Consider the following 23,543-nt stretch of genomic DNA (forward strand, 5'->3'; position numbering starts at 1 on the left):
TTTAAATTGAAAAATGTATTAAACATATGAAAGAGTATACAAAACATATGTATAGTCAGAGAAGAATACCGATGTATTCACCATTCAGTTAAGAAGTAGAACATTGGGGCGCCTGGGTGGCTCAATGGGTTAAAGCCTCTGCCTTCAGCTTGGGTCATGATCCTGGGGTCCTGGGATCGAGCCCCATGTTGGGCTTTCTGCTCAGTGGGGAGCCTGCTTCCTCCTCTCTCTCTCTCTGCCTGCCACTCTTCCTACTTGTGATCTGTCAAATAAATAAAATCTTTAAAAAAAAAAAGTAGAAGAACATTATAAGTATTTTTTTAAAGATTTTATTTATTTATTTGACAGACAGAGATCACAAGTAGGCAGAGAGACAGTCAGAGAGAGATAAGGGAGGAAGCAGGCTCCCTGCTGAGCAGAGAGCCCGTTGCAGGGTTCAATCAGGACCCTAAGATCATGACCTGAGCTGAAGGCAGAGGCTTTAACCCACTGAGCCACCCAGGCACCCCATAAGTATTTTTGAATTTACCAAGTACCCCTCCTCATTGCACTCATCTCAGAGGTATGAACCAGCCCAACCTCTGTATTAATCAATCCCTTTTTCCCAGTGTAGGTGTCCCTAAAGCATGCCAAACTGTGTAAGGAAAGGGTAGTGTTGCCATCATTCTCAAGAGTAGAGCTTAATGGCCTTAGTTTGAATTCTTAATCCCCTGGTTTAGAACAAAAGCTCTGGGTCAAGTCAAGTCTGCATTTGGAGTTGAGAGGTTGAGGGACTTTTGGAAAAGTCAATGGGGCAGGTTGTTAGGGAGTTGTGGGACATGGGATATTGGGAGGACTGCCGTGGGTTCAGCTGTTGGGAACCTGGAAGTAATACCACAGTCACAGGGAGTGAGCTGCTCCATATTTCATTTTCACTTCTAAGTTCATCCTGGTTTATGTCTAGCTCTCAAGGGTAGGCCACAGCAGGAGACTTCTCTGTGGTAATGTGGTCTACCGATTCAGACATCAAGATGCTGAGGGAAGAATAGGAACTTTATCAGTGTGTAATTAAGAAAAGCCAAATTTCGTTAGGAATCTGACATTCTATCCCTTGATGCAGTCTTCGAGGATCTCGATAATGACAGCACTAAACACATCTGTCTCTTGTGTCTCGCTGCCCAACTGTGGACAGATCATCCTCAGAGACTGGCTACAGCTCTCATCTTGAGATCTCTCTCCTGTCCTCCTAGGAATTCCCTTTGCCTCCTCTGTGTTTGATCTTTATTTCTTGTTTTGGAGCTTCTCCTCTGTTTGCTTTTTGAGGGTACATAGCAGGTAAGTTTTTTAAGATCTTGAATACCTAAATATGCCTTTATTCCTCCTTTAGACTTTATTGGTAATTTGGCAGGTTATAGATTTTTAGGTTGGTATTGTTTCCCTTCAAAATTTTGAAGGCATTTGTCACTTGTCTCCTTGCTTCATGCAGCTGTTAAAAAGCTACCCAGTTATTAAAACAAATCAATTTTTGATCTTTTGAATTTGGCTTGGATGCATATAGACCCTTCTGTTTTCCCAGTGTTCCCAGTAATACTCAGCAGGTCTTCTCATCTGTTGTATTTTGAGGCCTTTTCAGTATGACAAATGATAGCCTTCAGTCCTGGAAAATCTTCCTCAAATGATCTTGCAGATGGTTTTCTTCCTCCATTCTCTTTCTTTCCCTTAGGATCTCCTTTTACTCAGATGTGTGATTTTCTAGATTGGGCGTCCTAATTTATTTATTTATTTATTTATTTATTTCCTTCCTTCCTTCCATTGTATTTATTTGACAGAGAGCACAGCATGGGGACCAGCAGAGGGAGAGGGAGAAATAGGCTCTCTGCTGAGCAGGGAGCGTGATGAGGGGCTCAGTCCCAGGAACCGGGGATCATGACCTGAGCAGAAGGCAGCTGTTGAACCGACTGAGCCACCCAGGTTCCCTGGTCATCCCAATTTTCTTATGTTTTCTCTCTTATTTTCAAACTGTTATTTGCTAAGCAGTTTCCAAGATTTTATCCTCAAACCCTTCTATTGAGTTTTAAAAAATAAAGGTATGATTGACATGGAGTAAAGTGCACCATTCTGAATGTTTATTTCACTTAGTTTTGACAATTGTCAAAACCAAGTAACCACCCATATGTAACCACCACCCAAAACAAAGTATAGAATGTTTCCATCAATATAGAAAGTTCTAGATGGTCCTTTTCCAGTCCCGTTTTTTCATTTCTGTGATCAGCTTTTTTTGTTTGTTTTGGAAGTTCAGCATGGGGCTTGAACTCGTGACACTGAGATCAGAACCTGGGCTGAGATGAAGAGTCAATTCTGCAGTCATCTGCAGTCATCTTTTTAATAATCAAGAACTCCTTTTTTCTTTGAAATGTTACTTTAAAAAGAATCTTATTCATGCTTCATAAATAAAATGTTTCTTTATCAGTCTGAGGACATTAATTACTTAAAAAAATTTTTTTCTCTCTGTAAATAATCTTTATTTATTCTGAGTTGTTTTTGTTCCTGTCTATGCTAGAGGCTTTCCTCAGACATGGGTTTGTCTTGGCTGGCTTTTCATGACTAAACTTGAGAAGAAGGCTGAGTGTGTATGTGGGACCTGTGAACTTTGAACTTCACTAAAGAGTGACTTGAATGGGCCATTAATTGGGGAACCTCAGTGTTAGTATTTTAGGTGTGCTTTTGTGGGATAGTAACATTCCTCAGAAAACCATATTTCACTCTTGCCGGAGGGTCAGAGAGTGGCTGCCAGTATTTCTGGAGCCATGTGGGGAAGAGGGTGGAAGTTGCAGCATTCAGGCCATCAGAATTCAGTGTGTGTGCAGACACAGTCCCCCTGTGTGCTGAAGGCCCCTGTGCTTGGCCTGGCCTCTCTAGCCCTAGGATCCTCCGTCTTATCCTCTCCAGAAAATAAGCCTCTTGACCCAAGCAGCCCTAAAATGCAATAGCCACTAGCCACATGTTGCTGTTTAAATTTACATTAGTAAACATTATATAAAATTAAAAAGTCAGTTCCTCATTTGCCGTGGTCACATTTTAAACTCTCGGTAGCCTCATGTAAATACCATACTGGGCAGAGCAAAGAGTAAGCATTTCCATTTTTGAAGAGAATTTTATTGGACAGTGCTAGTCTAGACTTCTGCTGGGTGAAGGAGTAGGCAAGAGAATTGTTTCTCAGACATCACTCCCAGGCTTCCTTTCACCTCAGGTGCTGGTGCTTCCAATTCCTGTGACTTTTGAGGCTTCTGTGGTATATATTTACTTGGTTCTCAGCTTTTGCCACTGTCAATGTGGAATTTAGTTTTCATGGGTTATCTAAGTCATTTTGCTGCACATCTGTCTAGTTACCATCTTCCAGAAGTCATTTGCATATTTCTCCTCTCCTCTTCCCCTTCCATATTTGTAGTTTTGGTCTTAAAACAAAAAGGCTTCCTGTATCTCCTGTTGTGTACACACACACACACAGAGTTTAGCTGGGTTTCAAGAGGGGATGAAATTGGACACTTGTGTTCAGTCAGCCGTTTTCACCAGGAATCCTAATTCATTCACTCTTCATAAACCTATAAGATATAGGCGTAGTTATTCTCATTTTACACTGAAGAGAGGTGGGTAAAATAATTGGCTCAAGGTCTCATAGCCAGCTAGTGGGTTTTGAACTCAAGTCAGGTTTAGAATTCTGGTATCTCTTTCATGGAGTAGTATTATGCCTCATCTTGTACTCAGGAAAGACTCCTCTCCCCTCCCAACATACCCCAAGTTGCAATACTTTATAGTTGTGTTTTAATTATATTATTCCAGATATTTCTCTGTTATCCTTAAACCTATTTAAGAAAAGAGGTCAATCTTGAATAATTCCATCTCAGAAAGGTTTTCTCTCCCCAGCTGTTCATTTCAACTTTGTTCCAGGACTTCATGACTTTGAAATTTGTGTTGGCATTCTCTTCAGTTCTTGAAGTGTTTACAGTCAAAAAAGATTCTGTTGTTTAACTTAAGCCTTTTATTCAAACTATCCGTGGTCATTCTCATATACTGTTGTCCCTATATTTGTCTTCGGTTGGACCCCACTTTCCACAAGGCAGTGAGTGGTCCTGTTTATCTCTGAATCTCTTATCTGAGGTATAGGATTCATAAATGTTTGTCACTCTTTGGCTTGACATCATTTCGTATTTGGACTATTGCATTGCCTCCCCAACTGCAGGTCTCTCTGCCCTCTACCTCCCGTTTGCCTGAGATGACCTATACAGATTGGTCTTTCTCAAATGCAGTAGTCATTGGCTTCCTCTAACCTTCACTGTAAACTCCTGTCTCCTCAATATAGCATTGAGGGTCAACCGTTCCCACCACTTTAGGCCCATCTCTGGCCCCACTGCCTTTCATGGAAGTACTATACCACCCTGCCTTTCATGGAAGGGTCTTTGTATGCTCTTGAATCTGTGCCCTTTACACATGCTTTTATTCTGCGTGTTTCCACCTGTTTCTTCCACCTGTTTCTTCTCCTGTTTAATATCTACTGTTTTCCTGCAAATCTCCACTCCAGGGTACTCTCCCCTATGAAACCATGCCCGATCCACCCTTATATAGACTTAGAGGATTCTGCTTTTTGCTCCCACAGCACCACATTTCAGTATACTTCATCCACCCATCCATCCATCCACCCACCCACCCATCCATCCATCCAGATGGGATCCTGTCATACATACTGTTCTATAGCTGGCTTTTTCATGTTGTAACTGTTGAATGACTGGTCAGTTCTCCTTTCTGGTTTGGAGGATTTGGTTTTCATACACCAGTTTTTAGCATAGAGGTTGGCACATTGTAGGCACAAGGGTTATTATTTATTGAACCAAACTGAACCCTAGTGTTCAGTGAGTTTATGGCAATTGATGTCTTCTTTGTTGTCTTTGAATTCTGCCATCATGGTGACCATAAATTCCTTGTATGTCTATTTTCCCAGGATAATTATGAATAGCCCCCCACTTTTACTCTTAAAATAGCCTTTCAGTTTGGATACTAAACTGTATGACCACCCACCAGCCAAACACATCCTGGTGGAAACCCATTTTTTCTTTATTTTTCTTTAGTGGAGCAACTAAAGAGAAAGAAATAGTTGGGATTTAAGATTACATTTGGAATATTGAATTCTGTTTCTCTGCACCCAGCTAGAGAGGAAAGCCCCAAGTTACACAATGGAAGAGGCACCTTTGATGTACCTTCAAAGTCTAAATGTTTCATTTTCCAGAAGGACTGCTGATTCCTTCCAGAAGTACTTTTATAAAGAGCAGTTTATATTTCAGAAATGGACATTTGCTTTCCTTTCCTGATGTTAATGTTTAGATTTTAGTTGGTCTGTTAGAAAAGCCAAGAGCTTTTCGGATTCTTTTCCCATTGAGACCTCCATGAAGTCCTGGATTTTTGATGCACAGCCTGAATGGAGACTAGCTCTTGAACGCTAAGGGGACTCAATAGCTTTAGCTTAGTTGGTGGGTGTATTGAGAAGAGCTTGGTATTTAGGTTCAAGTCCTTGCTCTGCCACTTCCTAGCAGTATCACCTTGGGAAAGCTATTTTAACCTCTTCAATAATGTGATATGGGGATGGGAATAATCCCACTTTAAATGGTTTATGTGGAGATTGAGATCATGCATGCAGAGCAGTTAGCACAACTAGTGGCACATAGGTGCTTACCAGATATCAGTTTTTATTGTATTATGACAATTATCTTTCCACAGGCTAATTCAGAAGATGTTTATGAGGGTGTTGGGGGAAGAGTGAAGAGGGTTGGCCCCACAGCTTCCTGCCTGCAGTGTGCATGTCCTCAGCTGCTGGTCAGTGCTGCATTGCAGAGTGGAAAAAAGACAATCAATAGAAAGAATTCATGTGGGTTGCAGAAGAGAGAATGATAGATGTGTGGTTGTGGTGGGTGGAATATTACCTGTGTCTACCTTGAAGTGTTGGTTGGATTGGGATTAGAAGGGCTGGATCTCAGAATCACCTGAAGAGCTTAAAATTTTTTCTTCTCTGGATTCCTGATCGAGTACGTAAAGGGTACGATATGGAAGAGTATATTTTTAAAAAGGTGCCAGGTGATTCTGATGTACAGCTGGGTTTGAGAATAACTAGATTAGCTGACTATTTATTACCCGGTAATTTCATAAAACATTTTCTAATCATATGCTGCTTAACATAGGGCAGGTGATGGTACAGTAATAATCATTTTAGGGTCAGAAAACAGATTATTGTTAATGTAGTAAAATGGAGAGCCTGAATTAACTGAGTTAAACTCAATTAAATTTTATGACAGTTTTGAATTTAAGCTTGTCATGCATCTGTGTTGTTTTCATCCAGGATTTTGGCCTATATTTAGATTACTTGAAATGAAGTAACAAGGAAATTTTAATATCAGAAACCATAAAAAAATTATCTTAGAAATATAAAATGCTCAAAAAATAAACCCAGTTATGTTTGCATTTCAAGCATAAAGGAAGGTTTTTTCCTCTGTATTTGAAAATGTCTTCCGTTTTTTTATCCTTGATACTGGATACTGGAGGTCCACATCATTGATATCTGGCTGTTCCAGGTTGTTAGATTATTTAGTGGAAAGGATTGAGTTTGGCGTCAGTCAGTAAACCCTGGTGGAGTCTTTGCTCTGATATTTCCCTTTATAAACCTGAATTCGTTACTTATCTAATCTTTTGGGCATGTGCTTTCTTTATCTGTAAAAGGGGGTTTTATTGGCCTTCTCTATCCTATGTGATGTCATTGAGGGGTATAATGAGGAAATTTGTTCAGTAGGAATGTAAAGCCCTGATGAGCTCACAGAGTGACCATATATTCTGGTTTAGCTAGGATGGCTCTGGTTTATGCCTTTTGTCAGGTATGATTATTAATAGCACCCTCTTTAACTCTCAGGTGTCCCAGTTTGGATGGTAAATTATTTGGTCACCCAGTATTAGTAACACCCAACCATTGTTGACCATTACTTAGTCTGCACAGTGGGAGGGTTTTTTGGCCTCATTCTTATAGCCCCAAATCACTCAGGCAAATAATGTAGCATTTCTCCTGGTAATTTTCTTTACTTTTAGGTCCATCTCATCTCTCTGACTAGATTGATCAGTGGATAAAAATGGTTTGTTTCTCCACTCTTGAATTATTTTCTAGATTTGTCATAGTTTTAGCATTTTAGACACTTTAATTCCCCACTTCTGATGTGTCCTAAGGAAGTAGTATCTAAGTGCAAGGAGAAGATAGGAATCATAGAGGGGGTCGTGGCTTTGTGGAAAAAATACTAAAAAACAGAGATACAGTTTTTAAGTTGGTGTCCTGATTTGATTTTTTTGAAATATAAATGCCCTGTGTTGATATTCCCAAGCGGCGCATAAATCTCTAAATAATTAGAAGAACTACAGAAGCTTCTAGAGATCAAATTTCAAATGCTCCCTCCCTCCTCAGGAAAATTTTGTTTTAGAACTAAGACCAGAAAAAATTTGTCTCTCAAGTAACTGGTGCATTTTCTTTATCCCTTTGACATTGAAAATAATGTATTTCGTTGTTTCCCTTTTCTTTTTGACCCCTCTGAATGTAGGAGCCAAATCCATGGCTCATCTGTTTAGAAAACTGCAGCTTGCAAATAACTTTCCCTTCATCTTGACTTTTTATCCTATTTTATTAGTAATATTATAACATTATTTCAAATAACATAGTATTTCCTTGGACCTGGGTTTTATTTTTATTTATTTATTTTTAAAGATTTTATTTATTAGAATGAGAGAGCGCAAGCAGGGAGAGAGGCAAAGGGGGAGGAGGAGGGAGAGGGAGAGAATCTCAGGAGAACTCTTTGCTGAGTGCAGAGCCTGACGTGGGGCTTGATCCCACAACCCCAAGATCATGACTTTGAGCCAAACTGATAGTCAGACACTTAACTGACTGAGCCACCCAAGTGCTCCTGTTTTTATTTTTTATATATTTCTGTCTTACTAAATATATTCTTACCAACTGCCATGGAATCTTGTGAGTTAAGTCAGAGGTTAAGTAAATAACAAATGTAAAGACAGCATGTCGTTTCAGCATTATTTTCATGTAACTGTTTGGAGTTGAGAAGGCCAAAGTTTTTGTGGCAAAGAGACCTGTATTACTTCTGAATAATAACAAGTCTACATGGATGCCCCATCCTACCAACGAAGCCATCTCCCTCCTGCAAGAATAAGGGCTAAACAAAACACATCATCTTCTTATGTCAGCTCTTGGACAAAGAAGCAAAACTAGTACAGGGCAGCATTAACTGAGGAGAGATAAAGACTGAATCTTCCAAATACTGGATTCAAAACCTTCAAAAACCTGGATTAGGATATGCTTCACACACACACAAAACAACAACAACAAAAAAGGATATGCTTCTCATGACAGTGTCTCTCCACATCTCTCCCTCTGTATCTTTTAGTTTCTCTTTCAGCTTTCTCACCTTAACTGTTCCTATCCACTGTTCCTTCCTGGTCTTGCCTTCTCCCTCCCTTTCGGTCCAAAAACCTTGAGGTTTTTTGGTATTTGGTCACCAGCCAGTTCCCCTTCCACATAGTCTCCTCCCCTCTGTGAAACACACTGTACCCCCATATGCTTTCGACCCTTTTGCCTCAGGGACCCTGTCTTCTTAATCACGTCAGACCGAGTGGTATGCGTGTGCCAGCTTGCTTATTAGGCAGCTGCCATTGGAAGTAGCCCCCTGCTAACCAGCTTCCCTCAAACCAGGAAAAGAAATACACCATCAAATACCAAGATGAGAAAAACAGATTGAAACATTAAATTTGATGGAATACCTTACACTGCCCTTCAGTAGTTTAATAGGAAGGAGAAAGAAAAACATGGCAGTAGCTAGCGTAATGCTAGATAGCAGTAAAGGTCAGTTCTTGTGTCCTTTGTTCATTTATTTGTTGGTTCATTCATTTGTTCACTCAGCATCCACTTACTCTGTGTCTGTTATGTTGCCAGTCATGTTTCAGTGATCCGGGCTTTTGATGTAGAGAGCTTGGTGAAGCCTGTCACCTCATCAGGAAATTTAATACTTGCTTGATTTTCGATCTGGAGAAAGGCCACCTCTAATTATGCAACTTTACCTGTACATAGAGGTTTGCCTTGGTCCACTGGACTGCTGTAACAAAATACCAGAGACTTACAAGATTTTTCAACAACAGAAATGTGTTTCTCATAGTTCTGTAGATTGGAAGTCCAAGATCAGAGTGCCAGCAGGGTCAGGTGAGGGGCTTCTGCCGAGTCATGCATTTCTCATTGTAGCCTCATAGTTCAGAAAGGGCAAGGGAGCCCTGGGATATATCTTTCACGAGAGCAGTAATACTCATCATAAGGGTTCCACCCCCATGGCCTGATCACCCCCAAAGGCCCCACCTCCTGACACCATCACATTAGGTGTTAGAATTCCAATGTGACTTTTGGGGGGGACACAGACATTCAGACCGAACAAGGTTATATTTACACTGAATGTGTACTTTATTTAAACAAGGTGTATATGTTTGCCGTGAACATACAGTGTATTGAAGTCTGTTGGCATATGCTTCCATTTTAGCAAGCTTGGAATGAAGTGCAGCAATTTGATTGTCTGATTGAGATGGAATTTTGCTAGTAAAAGGAGTAAAATTATTAGTACTGGGAAAGATAGGAACCTTAGCTACCTGCTTCTATTCTACTCTGAGGTCTTTGGGACCTTTTCCTTAATGCGCTAATTTAAAAATTAATATTTTCTTTTTTCATCTGTGTAGTAAAACTTATAATTAGAACAAGTAGGAGGATTACTTGCCTGGCTATGTTGAAAGCTTGAACAGGGGAATATATATACACAGGAATATAGAGGACCTGCAAATGGTAGCTCAGTAGAATGACCCCTAGCATGTTAAAATGAATAAGGATACAACCCAATATGTATGTCTTTTTGAGATGCTCACCACCCCGACCGTTAGGACCAAAAAAACTAGTCTTAATAAGGCTAAACTAGGCTTAATAGAAATTTTATGTTTAAGGATTTGATAAAAAATTATTTGAGATTACAGTGAAGGATGTTTTAACCCAAGCCATGCTGACTTGACCTCATTTTACATTACCAATACTATTTAGAGATAATTGGACATTTTTAGAGAAATCTTCTATTAAAGAGGTCAGTAGTCTCCTTTACTTCATTATTACTTTTTTTCTTTAGTTTCATTTTGGACAGATGGTGCAGGCTAAATACTTTGGAATATGTCTCAAAACCCAAACTGGGAAAATCTGATTTAGAAGGATTTAGGCTGATGGGAATAGCAGAGTAAAGATCATAATTATATTTCAGTCAGCGGATACACTTTGGTGTGAGCTGAGGTCTCCTACCTTTTTGTAGTCTTTACTGTCTGGTAGTAAAGGAATGTGTGCATTTCACTAGCATGTTTTTTGCACTTGGAGGTAGCTCCTGTGTCTTCTTGGGGACTCAGTTTCATAAAATTAGGGGAATCCTGGCATGTTCTGGCTGTGAGCACACTCCTAACATATCTTATTTGTATGGTTGTGTTGCACGTGAGGAACCTGAGGCTCAGAGAGGTAAAACGATTTATTGTAGCAAAACCTGCAGTGGGTTTGACCACTCTTTATAAATTCCACTTTGCTTTAGGTCTGACGAAGGCCCAGGGAGGTTTATTATGCTAGAAAAGTGTTATTCTTTCCGTCCGAGCCCAGCCTTTTCATTTTCTAATAGCTATTCTTTGCGGACATCAGGAGGAATCTGTAAGTGCCTTTAGAGAAGATGTATGTATTATATTGCTTAACTTCACAGAAGTACCCACACACCCAACCTCTGTCCTGATATTTTCAGTTCAGAACTGGAGTTAGGCTACAGCAGCCTCTGGACTGGTTCCATCCGCCATCATCACTGTGACTCTCTAAAACTGTTTACACTGCTTTACCATGCAGACTCAGCTTTAAAGGTGTTAATGGAGAGTTTATTGTACTTTGGGTCCCCACATGTGTCTCTCCTTTGTGTGCATTTCCCACTGAGTAGAGTAGAGGTTTGTTGGAAAAGAAGTTTTGAGTATGTGCATTTGAGAGAGAAAGGTGAAAGGGAAAAGAAAAAACACATGCAAGGATGAAAGATATCCCTTCATATGTGGAGCGCTGACTTTTGTCATTAACTTACTCTGTGAGTCCTATCACTTCTCTGAGCCAGTATTCACTTACTCATTAATTCTGAAGCATGTATTGTGTGTCAAAACATGGCAGGTGTAATCTAGAAAAAACTGACACAGCCTCTGCCTTCTTGATTGTTTATGTTAAGAAGGTGGTCACTGAGTACTGAAAGTGGTGAGAAGTTGTTGGATGTGTGAGATACTTCAAAGCTAACGCAGATAGAATTGGTAATGCTTTGGATGGGGGATGTGAGAAAGAGAGGTCAAGGCTGACCTCTGGGTTTTCTGCTCAAACGGGGTGTTGCGTAGCGATGACATTTACTGAGATGTTGAACACGGAGGAGGAGGGTAGTGATTTGTGGTGTTGCAGGAATTAAGGGTCTCTTTGTATAGGGACTTTAAATGCTTATTAGATCCTAAGTAGAGAGGTTGAAAGAAGTAGTTGAGTATTTGAGAAGTGAGTCTGAAAGGTTAAGTTTGAAGTTGGTCAGCATGTAAGTCATGCAGCTGGGGGTGATTGCTGTGTTTGTGAGTGTGATTAGAGAAAAGGGGTGAAGATCAAGGTCGGAGACCTGGGGCGCACCCACAGTTTGGAGCAGGGAAATGGAGGAGGCTCCAACTTCTGAAAATGAGGGTGCTAGAACCTGACCCCTCTTCTCTCTCAAAATTATTACAGAGATTGTGTAAAATACTATACATGAACACACACTGAAGATTCTTACCACCTAATTGCATGAATAAATATAGGAATAGGGGAAGTTATGTAGGAAAATCATTTTCCTACTTGACTTTTCTTCTGAAAATCTATTTGTTATGGGATTGGGCGAGGTGTTTGTGAATTTGAGAGATAGCAGAGGATCCCAGTGTGTAGATTACGTAACTGGGAGGGAAGAGGGGGTGGACATGGGGAGGACCTTTGGAAAAGTTCACAAGAGGCCTGTAACATGACGTATGCTTTAAATATGGTTATTTCTGTTTTTATCCATTCAAGAAAATAAATTTGCAGCCAAGGGATCATGATATTACTCTTAACAGGGTTATAGTAGTAAAAAATATTTAACACTGATATTGACATATATGAAGGTATACCCATGCATAAATATCATGTGTGTGTACTCAGTAGGAATTGGATATAGCTGGAGTTGTCTGTTTTTCTGTCATCTTCCCTTCAGTGGGAGTGAGGCAGGGTTTCCTGAAAAGTGGGCTCTCTTCTGGGAAGACTCAGTGGCAAGTTGCCAGTGTGTCAGACTTGCAAAAAGATGGGGGATAAAAACAGGAAAATCAAGTGGGTCAAAGGAGAAAGAAGCAAGGCGGAGGCAAATGAAGGCAGAGGTTCGTTTGGGACAGAGTTGGGGACAGGCACCTCCACTGTTGACTCAGTGATTGTTTTTTGTTTTTTTTCTTTCTCCTTGGGTTATTTTCTTTGTGCCCACCTGCTATAATCAGAATTGCAAGGACCTTCCCCGGGTGTTCGGTTATTGAGTAATAGGGGAATGTAACTTTTCCCAGGTATTACCTTTCAGAATGTCTGCTGGAGATGACATTGCAAAAATGCCCCTATTCCCCCTCACTTTTATAAGTACCTTTTAGTCTGATCTGATGAAATTGAAATCTTAGATTTTATTCCGATGCTTGTGTCTATCCAGTTTTAGGACATGAGAGGAGATGTGTGTGGAGAGAAACAGAAGGACAGAGACTATGAATATAAGGGGTTGAATGATGGATGGAGGGATGGATGGTTGGATGCATGAATTAGTGCCTTTTCCGAAGAATCTGGCCTATTAAATTACCTGCCTAGGAAAGAAGGATGGATTTCTGAGGTGGGTACTCTTAGATAAGCTTGTAGAATTTGGTAAGTGGAAGAGAGCACAGAGATCATTTGATTCACATTTTTCCAAATGTATATCCATTAAAAAAGAAGTCCTTAGGTCAAATAATTTTGGTAAAGTTGGAGACTCATTACTTTTATTAACATATTAAAGGCCAGGCCAAGCGTTCTTGCTGTTAAAGATCCTGTTGAACTTTGCTTAGCTAGTGTTTCCCCAGTTTATTTCACTATGGACCTCCACTTCTCCCTGCTTTCTGAGTAATATGTATATAAAACAATTATTACCATTGCACAGAAATAGAAGGTTTCAGAAAACAGTTTGGGAAGCTGATTTAATCTAATCCTTATATTTATTCTGAGCTTGCTACTTAACTTCTCTCGGTCTTTGTCCACATTTATAAGATGAGTAAGAGTAGGTTGAATGAACTAAAAAATGATAAATTACTGGCTGTGACACTTTCTGATTCAGGTAGATTCATTAACAAACCGGCATTTAAAAAAATTGTATCTATTTCTGTATTAAAGAAATTAGCCTTTCTTTTTCTTCACTATAACCATAGCATCTAGTACAGTGCCTGACACTGACACTAGCATCTCAGCAGGTGTTACTGAACAAATGCATACCTTTTAGTTTCTGCACACTCTGCCAGTTAAACCTTGATGCTTTTGACAAGAGATCTTATTCTTGCCCTCCAGGAACGTGTAGTCAAATTGGTGACTTTCTAAGAGCATGGGATGTGAGAGGAGAGAGAGAGAGAGAGAGAACCGAAGTTAGAGTTTGATTGTGATGATCTGTAGGATGTAGATATAATGGACATGATTTCTGACCCTGAGTCAGATGTGTGGACTAGAACATAAGTGGGTTGTGTACCATAACTTTCATGACAAAAGGTGTCATTTAAGAGCTATGGTCACTGTAGCAACCGCATAGTCCTTTTACCCTTGACAAGGACTTTCTGATACTAGCAGCACTAGGAGATAAGAGCTAGTATCATTCCCATTATATTTTTTAATTCTTGAAAAATTTTATTGTCTTTCTTCCCATTTTTTCCCTTAAATACGTTTCTAACATGTTGCTTATACTTCCAGCCTGTCAGGTCGACAGAGATTATTCATTCATTCATCTAGCTGTTTATTCCTTTATTTATTTATTAGGTATAATTGGCCCAATATTGTGTTTATTTTAGGCATACAGCATAATGATTTGAGATCTCTGTGTGTGTGTAGTGAAATGATCACTACAATAAGCTTAGTTAACATCCATCTGCATCTGGCTTCCTTCAGCTAACACAATTTTTCAAGGTTCATCCGTGTTTTAGCTTGTATTAATATTTCATTCCTTTTTATGGCTGAGTAATATTCCTCTGCATGAAGACATATAAAATTTTAAGATTATTTTAGGGAAATAAAATAATAGAAGTAACAGTATTCCTTGATCTTAAAAATCACCATAGAAAATGAAAATAGTATCATTACGATATATTCTTTACCACAATGTTCTCACATAATCATAATAACAACCTTGTGAGGGAGGTCAAGGAGTCTTCATTTCTTCAGGTGAGTGAGGAAACAAAGGCTCATAGAGATTACATTAGCTGCCAAATGTCAGTGTGGCCAGTAAGTGATAAAACCAGAAGAGCCAATATATTTTACTCTCTTTGGCTCTCCCATTAGTAAAATCAGTTCTATTTTTGCCATAGGTAAAATCAAGCAGCATTTCCCTGTAACCAGCTGAAAAAGCTAAAGGACAGCGTTTCAGCCCCTCACTCTTCAGTTACTTTCTCAACAATTATTGGAAGAACTCCTGTGCACTATGCCCTGTACAAGGATCTAGGGATAGAACATAAACACTGGGTATAAAAGTGCCTTTATTCACAGATTTGTTGTTCTTTTGTGTTACATCATGTTAAGAGAGAGTTGAGAATATTTAAATGATGATGAAAAGAATTAAAAGGATGAAGGTGAAGGTATGAAAGGGGAAAAGGATGATCTGTTGACCAGTGGTCAAAGGATGGAGTAGATAGGCAAGAGCTCTCCCAGTTAGAGGGGGTGGCAGAGACTGCTGCTTGTATGCCACTGCTCTTCCTCTTTTTCCTCAGTAATTTTTAGCTGTGCCTGTGGACACTCACAATAAAGGCTAAAACTGACAACCTCCCTTAGAGCTGTATGAAACCATGTGAGTAAGTTCTGGCCAGTGAGATATAAACAAACGTACTGTGTAGTACCTTCTTCCCAAAAGGAGAGCATGAGATTTTTGCTCCTTTTTCTTAATCCCTTCTGGAAACGTGCATATCCTCTGAACCTACGTAAGGTTCAGAGCTTCTGATATGAAAGGTACCAAGACTGAATGGGAAAACAGGAAGCCAAGTGGTTAAGTACATGAAGTTTAAAGTCACATACCTGGTCCTACTTCTGGCTTTTCGCTCATCAACTTAGACATGTTCCTAAGTCTCTGAGCCCCAGTTCCTTTGTTTATAAAATGGGCTTCAGTAAATGCCGTTGGGAAAACTAGACAGCCGCATGTAAAAGAATGATACTGGACCAAACTTACACCACACATAAAAGACAACTCAAAATGGATTAAACACTTGAACATAACATCTGAAACTGTAAAACTCCTGGAAGAAAACATGGGCGGTAAGCTCCATGACATAACTATTGGAGAGGAGTTTTTTGGTTTTGACCCCAAAAGCGAAGGCAACAAAAGCAAAACCAAGGAAGTGGGACTGTATCAAACTAAGAGGCTTGTGCACAGCGGTGGAAAACATCAACAAAATGAAAAGGGAACTTACTAAATGGAAGGAAATATTTGCAAATCATGTATCTGATAAGAGGTTAATATCTAAAATATAAACAAAACTCATAAAATCCAATGACAAAAAAACCCCCCAAAAATATGAATGTATACATGATTCCATTTATATGCAATGTTCAGAATAGACACATAGACTAATGATCACCAGGGGATGTTGTAGGGAGAGTGGAGAGTGGCCACTAATGGCATGGGGTTACTTTTGAGGGTGATGAAAATGTTCTAGAATTAGGTAGTAGTGATGGTTGTACAACTTTATGAATACACTAAAAACCACTGAAGTGTACACTTTAAAACATTAAAAAATATTTAAATGCATTCCCAGAGCAACTGTAAGTTAACAGTTTATTTTAAAGCTTTGTCTGTGGTTTGTTGTACAATTTATCATCTTCTGTAATAGAAATCAACATATTTGGTCCATACCTACTGTGAACTTGAGTTTTCCATTTACTGGCCCAGTTGGATTGATTTGATATACCATATTTGACTTTATCATTTCCATCCTAGGCAACTCCAAGCACACTGAGAAATATGAGTATGTTTTTCCTTATGAGAAAGAAGAATTAGGTGTGGGCTCCCTGATGGTGAGGGGAAGATGAAAAATACAAAGTTGAATTGGTTTTCACGGTTCAGTTAGGCATATAACTACAGTGTCATAAAAGTTTTTGAAATGCACATAGTCTATGTTCACATAGACTAGGTGAGTATTCTGGAGAGAAGTGGGATGGTCAGGAAGGGCATCCTAGAAAAGGAAATGTTTAAGCATTCCTTTCACGAGTAATTATTGACTGTTTGCTATACACTAGGCACTGTTGTTTGGTGCTATGGGTAACCTGTTAATAGCTCTCAGACCATGGAGAAGACACAATTCTATAGACAGTTACAGAGCAGGGTTATAAATGCTGCTGTAAAAGGAAGCATGGGATGCTTGACCTGGCAGATGGGTCAAGTCAGGGAAGCCTGCCTTCCAACTCAGCACAGCTGAGTCCAAGTACAAATGGTGGTAACCACAGAAGGTTAGATCACAAGTAGCCGTGAAGGCTGTCTTTCCTAAGAGAGTAGGAAAGAGGAAGCATAAGGTTTTTAGATTTGCAGTTTAGAAATATGACTGGCTACATTGTGGAGATAGGAATAGAGGAAATGAGAAGGACGGCAGGAACTTTTCAGGAGACTGTTGCCCTAATTTGAGAAAGAAATCACAGAATGATGCAGAGAAGTGGAGTAAGACAAAGCAGTTAACAATGATTGGGGCTTACCAGTTGGACGTGTAAGCAACCTGTGAGTCCCAGGACCTCTGTCCACTGCACTGTTGTCCCATCCATCTCAGTCTGATCTCAGCATACCTCCTCAGTCTTATCTCTACCTCTCTGCATGAATGTGGAGGAGGCTTCTGCCAACTGCCCCCAGTGGAAGCTTGCTGATTTTCTGCGTCCTGCCTGGGATCACAACTTTATTTTCACCTGGAATGGAGCTCACTTCTCTTTACCTGTCCTGTTCTCTGACTTATGAGGCCTGTGGAATCATTCCATGCTCTTTCTCCTCTGAAGTCATAGTACTTAGTATCTCTGTTACTCATTAGCCAGTAATTACATTTTGCCTTGTCATATCTCTTAATTGCTTTTGTTTGTTAGCAATTTCTGAACTGTTTTAAAATTACAGCAGGCAGAGTGACATATTGATATGATGGCCTAAATAGTAGACTATGAATCAGCTCTCCTGAATCCCAGTCCCAACCCCCAACTCCCTGTGTAATCTGGGGGAATTAGCCCCCCCACCCCCCAGCCCCAATTTGAGTAGTAACATGTAGTTGTCATAGAATACTTGGAAAAATCTTAAAAAGCATGCAAAATGAATTAATCCTCAATCCACAGAACCTGAAATAATCACTGTTAACAGAGATAATTTTTTCCATGCTCTTATCTGATTTTATTTATTTTTTATTTTTATTATTATCTTATCATTCCTTTCCTTCCTCCATCTTTTTTTCTCTCTCTGGGGTTATATGCATGTATCTCTCTGCAACATAGCTGGGACAATCCTCTATATTGCTGTTATGTAACCTGCTTTCTTCATTCATTTATTGTGGGGTTGCTGAATGAGAATTTTTTGTAACAAACATTTTTTTCAAGATTTTTATTTATTTATTTGACAGAGATCACAAGTAGGCAGAGAGGCAGGCAAAGAGAGAGAGAGAGGAGGAAGCAGGCTCCCTGCTGAGCAGAGAGCCTGATGCGGGGCTCTATTCCGGGACCCTGGGATCATGACCTTGAGCCGAAGGCAGAGGCTCTAACCCACTGAGCCACCCAAGTGCCCCAAACATGAGGATTTTTAAATACAGATTGACATGTGGGGTCCAATTGTCTTCAAAAAAGTTTGCACCAAAAACTGAATAGTAGTTGTCTCTGGGAAATAGGGAGAGAAACTTCTGCTTTTCAGTGATATCTGTCTGTATTGTTGAATATATATTTTTATTAATATGAGTCTAAATAACTTTTATAGTCTGAACATGACAGTAATTTATACCTCTACTTAATCCAGGCTTGAATTTGCATTTAAAAACAACTACATGACCTTTACTCATCAGATGAATTAAAAAATGGCATCCTATTATTTTAATTTGATGATTGGTAAAATTTGACCTTTTCACCATGATCATTTGTCATTTTTTCTTTAGACCTTTGATGAGTCACTTAGTATCAGTAGGCCTTAGTTTGCTTATGAGTAAAATAAGAGGAATGATATTTAAAAGTATTGTGAGGATTAATGGAGATCATGTATGGAAGATGCTTTGTAAGCTGTAAAAAGTATATAATTGTATTTATTGCTTGTGTGTTTATTGATTTTATATTGATTTAGGTTAGTTAATGGTTATGAACAGTTAGGCCAGCTTTGCTTTTTTGCATTCATTGGGAGAAAAGCTAAAAAGTCAGAGATTCCTTCATTAGTATTTATTTTTGTGCCATGTAGGATTCATGAGATTTGGCATCTTAGGACTAGGTTTGTGCTGCATTTCTGCTACTTAATAGCTATGTGTACAGGCATAATAATGCATTGGACACACACATTTCTTTGGTCAAGGCCAGAAATGTTCAGGGAACATCTGGCCAGACACACATCAGAGAGTTCTGTGCACTGAGAAAGCATTCATGCAAGCTCATGAAGACCATCTGTTTAAATGGATTGATAGTACAAGGAACCTTGTCTATGCAGATTCCACTAACTGGATTCCCCCCAACCCATTCCACCCTTCATAGTTTTGTGAAATGAAAATTGGTCAAAATCATGATTCTGAGGCCTTGGAAGGTTGGTCCAATATGTTCTTCTGAATTATCAAAGGCAGATTAATTTCCATCCAACATGGTTTTTGTGAATTCTATATTTAGCTCTCTGGAAACATGGGTACCTTGTTTGTCATTATCCAAAATGCTGAATTCTGGATAATAGGAAAACAGGGCTGAGTAAACAACTCCACTGAGTAATAGATGACCTCCTGGCCTCCTATTTCTGACACTGTGTTCCCTTTTATCCAAGGACAAGATGTTACAAAAATAACTTAGAGTGACTCCCAAGGGTAGCCCTATGAACTCCTCCCTTGGACTGTATGGTGGAGGAGGGTGAATCACCACAGCAGAATGTTGATTCCCCCGGTGCTGTTAGTAAATGTCCCAGCCAGGCACTTCAGCGGTGAGGACACAAGCAATGGGAAAGTTTTTTCTGACTCATTCACAGTGTAATTCGCAGAAGAAAACGTCTAGCTTCTCTCTCTCTCTCTTTTTTTTTATGATGTTAAAGCATGGATCTCCCAAATGAATATTCAGACTAGCTCTTACCAGTAGCAGTATTTGGGGGCTATTTTGTCAGTCAGTTTTTATTGTCCTGGATGTTCACACTGAGGGAAGAGGGATCGGGAGTCTCAGTGTCCAGTCCTATATATATCCATGATTCATTTCAAGTAGTTTAAAACAAGGGTATTACTTTTCCACAATGAATTTCAGGTGTCCCTGTGCCCTTTCTTATCACTCTTTGTGTCTGAGACCCCATCGCACCCCCACAGAACACACATTCACAAACCAGGGGACTTTCTTGCTTCAGAGGAATTCATCTGAGTCTGGGGATTTGAGTTCTTCTTGGGCATTGTCTCCTCAGAGGAAAGTCCACACTCTTTAGGTGGCATTTGTAGTCCATTGTAAATTGACCTCAGCTTTCTTCCTTTCCTCATTTCTGTTCTACACAGTCTGTTTACTCTCCCAAGAGGGACTCCCCCTTTCCCTCTTTTGATGTTTCTTCATGTTTCCTTAGTCAGCTCCCATTCTCATCCTGTTTGTATCTTCCCCATCTTGAAAGGCCCAGTTCAAATCCCACCTCCTTCATATCTATCACGTAACATATCTGTTACGTGGCTACTATGAGCCAGTTGTTCCACGAGACCTGTGAATATTATTTCTCACAGAGTTGTTTTTTTTTTTAAGATTTTATTTATTTGAGAGAGAGAGAGATCACAGAGGGAGAGGGAGAAGCAGACTCGCCGCTGAGCAGAGACCTTGGTGCAAGGCTTGGTCCCAGGACTTGAAATCATTACCTGAGCTGAAGGCAGACACTTAATCGCCTGAGCCACCCAGGTACCCTGCTCACAGAGTTTAAAACAATCCTGAAAAATAATTACTGTTATTTTTATTTTCAGATGAGAAAACAATCACAGAAAATTAAAAAGTAACTTGAACCCAGGTACTAAATGGCAGAGCCACTGTTTGGGTTTGAGTCTTCTTGACTTAAATGTTCAACTCCACATGCTAGTTTTCCATGAAACCGCCTGGATTGGACTAACCACACCAGCCCCCACTTCACACCTTCTCTGAACATGCTCTTTTGACTTGGTTGGGTATGTCTTGTGTTTGGCAGTTAATCATGTGTTATTACCTTGTCACATTCTTGGGTTGCTAATTCTTCTTTGATGATAAATCTTTTCTTGCATTCTTTTCTTCCAACATAGCTGTGTATCATAGGCTTTTCATGATGAGTTTTGTTTGTTTATAATGACTTCATGAATGTTGTCAGGGAGTGTTATTCCTCATAGTTGTTATTATGTTTATATTTTTCTATTAAGTCCAATCAGTTGTCAAATCCTACTATAATATTTATCTCTACAATAGTTTTAGCAAATTATCCTCCCCTCCTGTCTTTCTATATATTTATTCCCTTACCCTTTTATTCCCTTTCCGCTTTTCAGCAGGAAAATAAATGTAATGAAGGCGGTGCCTGGGTGCCTTGGTTAGGCTTCTGACTCTTGATTTCAGCTGGGATCATGATCTCAGGGTCGTGGGGTCAAGACCCCTGTCAGGCTCTGGGCTCAATGGGGAGTCTCTTGGGCATTCTTTCCCTTTGCCCCTGCCCGTGCTCATGCTCTCTGTCTCTCAAATAAATAAACAAATCTTTTAAATCACTATTTTTTAAAGATTTTATTTATTTATTTTTGAGAGAGAGCAAGCATGAGCACAAGCGCAGGCAGGAGGAGGGATAGAGGGAGAAGCAGACTCCCCGCTTAGCAGGGAGCCTGACGTAGGACTGGATCCCAGGATCCCCTGGGATAATGACTCGAGCCAAAGGCAGACGCCCAACCAACTGAGCCACCCAGGCCCCCCAAAAAACAAGTCTTAAAAAAACAATGTAATAAATGATTACCAGGCATTGCCACTGAATAGTTTGCATTGAGATGGATGACACTTTGCTTAAATTCAAGTGCTGTCTGCTAGACAAAGGCTATTTGATACAAGAATTATGGATACAATCAGGCTATGGATGTGTTTGGGACAAGGGGTACAAAAAAGTGTTTCATCGAGGTTTACAGATTGTGAAGTGAGGATTTATCTTGAGAAAAGGTAGTTCACTGGTAGAGTTTCAGTTCACTGGTAGAGAAATATAATTAAAGTTGATACAAAGGACTCCTAATCGAATCCATGGTATATGCCACCTATCATCTAAACCTTCCAGACCTGCATAACTCCAATCCCCAAAAATTCCCATTGGTGGCCATACACTGAGCCCTTCTGTCCATTCATAATGGTTATCTACATGAAATATATGGAAAATTTTGCATAGATGAGAAGTAAACAGTGGATTTTGAATTCTTTAGGTTCCTACAAAGCATCAACTTTATTGTGATTATAAAATTTGAAACTGGGGACTATGGGAATAAATCGTGGGCTTATGAATAAATTGTGGGTCTTAAGAATAGTGGTTATTGGCAAAATTTAAAGCATGGATCTTCTGTGCTCTATAGTTTCTGTGTTTTCTCAACCTGTGGCATCATTATATAGATTTTGAAGGTAACCAACTAAAGAGCTTTCTGGGAGAAGAAACTATATCGTTAAACAAAGATTATGAGTGTAGCTTTGTACAGTGGTTCTCAGCGTGGCTGTTTGGGATATTCTGTATACTGTGGGAAAAGAGAAACGATCCTCTGGGAGTCAGGAATTTCAGATGAAATACATTTCAGTGTTTTATGTTCAGCTGGGGAATGTATGCACACTGAATATGAACTCTTGATGTCAATTCAGTCATGATCTCAGGGTCCTGGGATTGAACCTCACATCAGGCTCCACACTCAATGGGGAGTCTGCTCGAGGGTTCTCTCTTTCTCTCCCCCTCGGGGCTACCCCTTGTGCACATGTGTTCTCTCTCTCTCTCTCTCTCTCATTCTTGCTCTCGCCCTTGCCCTCAAATAAATCTTTTTAAAAAAAGAATATAAACAGTGACTATAAAGTAAATATTGTTGGGAATCTTGTAGAATCCTTTAAACCAGTGTTTTTTCAAACTAGTTTGTTATTCATTAGTGGACTGTGAAATCTGTTTTGAGGGACTTGTTCAGCATTTTAAAAATGTATTAAGTAGAAGGAAATAGTATAGAATAGAAAATGGAATGAATTGCGTATAGTGAATCTATCTTTCTGTGAAACTGGTTTTTTGTCACATACATATACACAAATATACTGTAAAATATATTTTTTACTGTGGCTCATAGTGAAAAAGGTTTAGAAAGATGTTGTAAAGCGTGGCTGTCGGCACAGGATCTCAGATAGTGATGTATAACTAACTAATCCTTAGTAGATTGTCAGCTGAGCTGGGACAGACCAGACGGGTGAATGAGCGGGCTCAGTGCTCTGGAGTGTTGACCTAGTGGTCAAGTCTGCTGCCTTGTTGAGGACAGAGTACATTACTCATTGTACAAATACGGTCCACTGAAGAGCTCTGCCTGCAGTTTAAGATTGGAGTCTTGGTCGGCAGACTGTTTCAATGCTAAACATAAAAACTGATCATAGTTTTTTGGTTGAGGAGAGGTATAGGGGACCATTTTTCTTGAGATTTCTTATTTTTCTCCTCTAACTTCACCTATCTTTTGAGGTAATAGCTGAGTTTGTTGAGACTATAGACTGGACTGGACATTTGCCATTTGTCTAGCTCTGAACTTCCTTCATTTCTATAGTGATCATGTGTTGTTGCTGTGGAAGCTGAAGGAAATTGCAGACACATGATTGGGTGAACTCGGTGCAGCCTCTTGGATCCCCGTGTCACAGGACTTTGAATCTGGAGGGAATGGTGTGAACATGTAGTGGAGGCTTGAGATCGTTCAGGGAAGCAGCAGAGCCAGGAATCCAGTTGTGGTAATGGCCAGGGACCAGTGGTAGCCATGCTAGAATGGTGTCTTGATAAGACTGTTCCTGTGTTCTTATA

The 23,543-nt window shown here is 39.7% G+C and overlaps 1 protein-coding gene across 3 annotated transcripts in view; it reads left to right on the forward strand.

The window, feature by feature from the left end:
- The window catches only part of JAK1 (Janus kinase 1), a 124,217-nt gene that overhangs the window by 43,967 nt on the left and 56,707 nt on the right, over positions 1–23,543 (forward strand). The gene's annotated exons all lie outside the window — the stretch shown is intronic.

The sequence above is a fragment of the Meles meles genome, chromosome 1 (assembly GCF_922984935.1).
Source record: "Meles meles chromosome 1, mMelMel3.1 paternal haplotype, whole genome shotgun sequence".
Lineage (NCBI taxonomy): Eukaryota > Metazoa > Chordata > Mammalia > Carnivora > Mustelidae > Meles > Meles meles.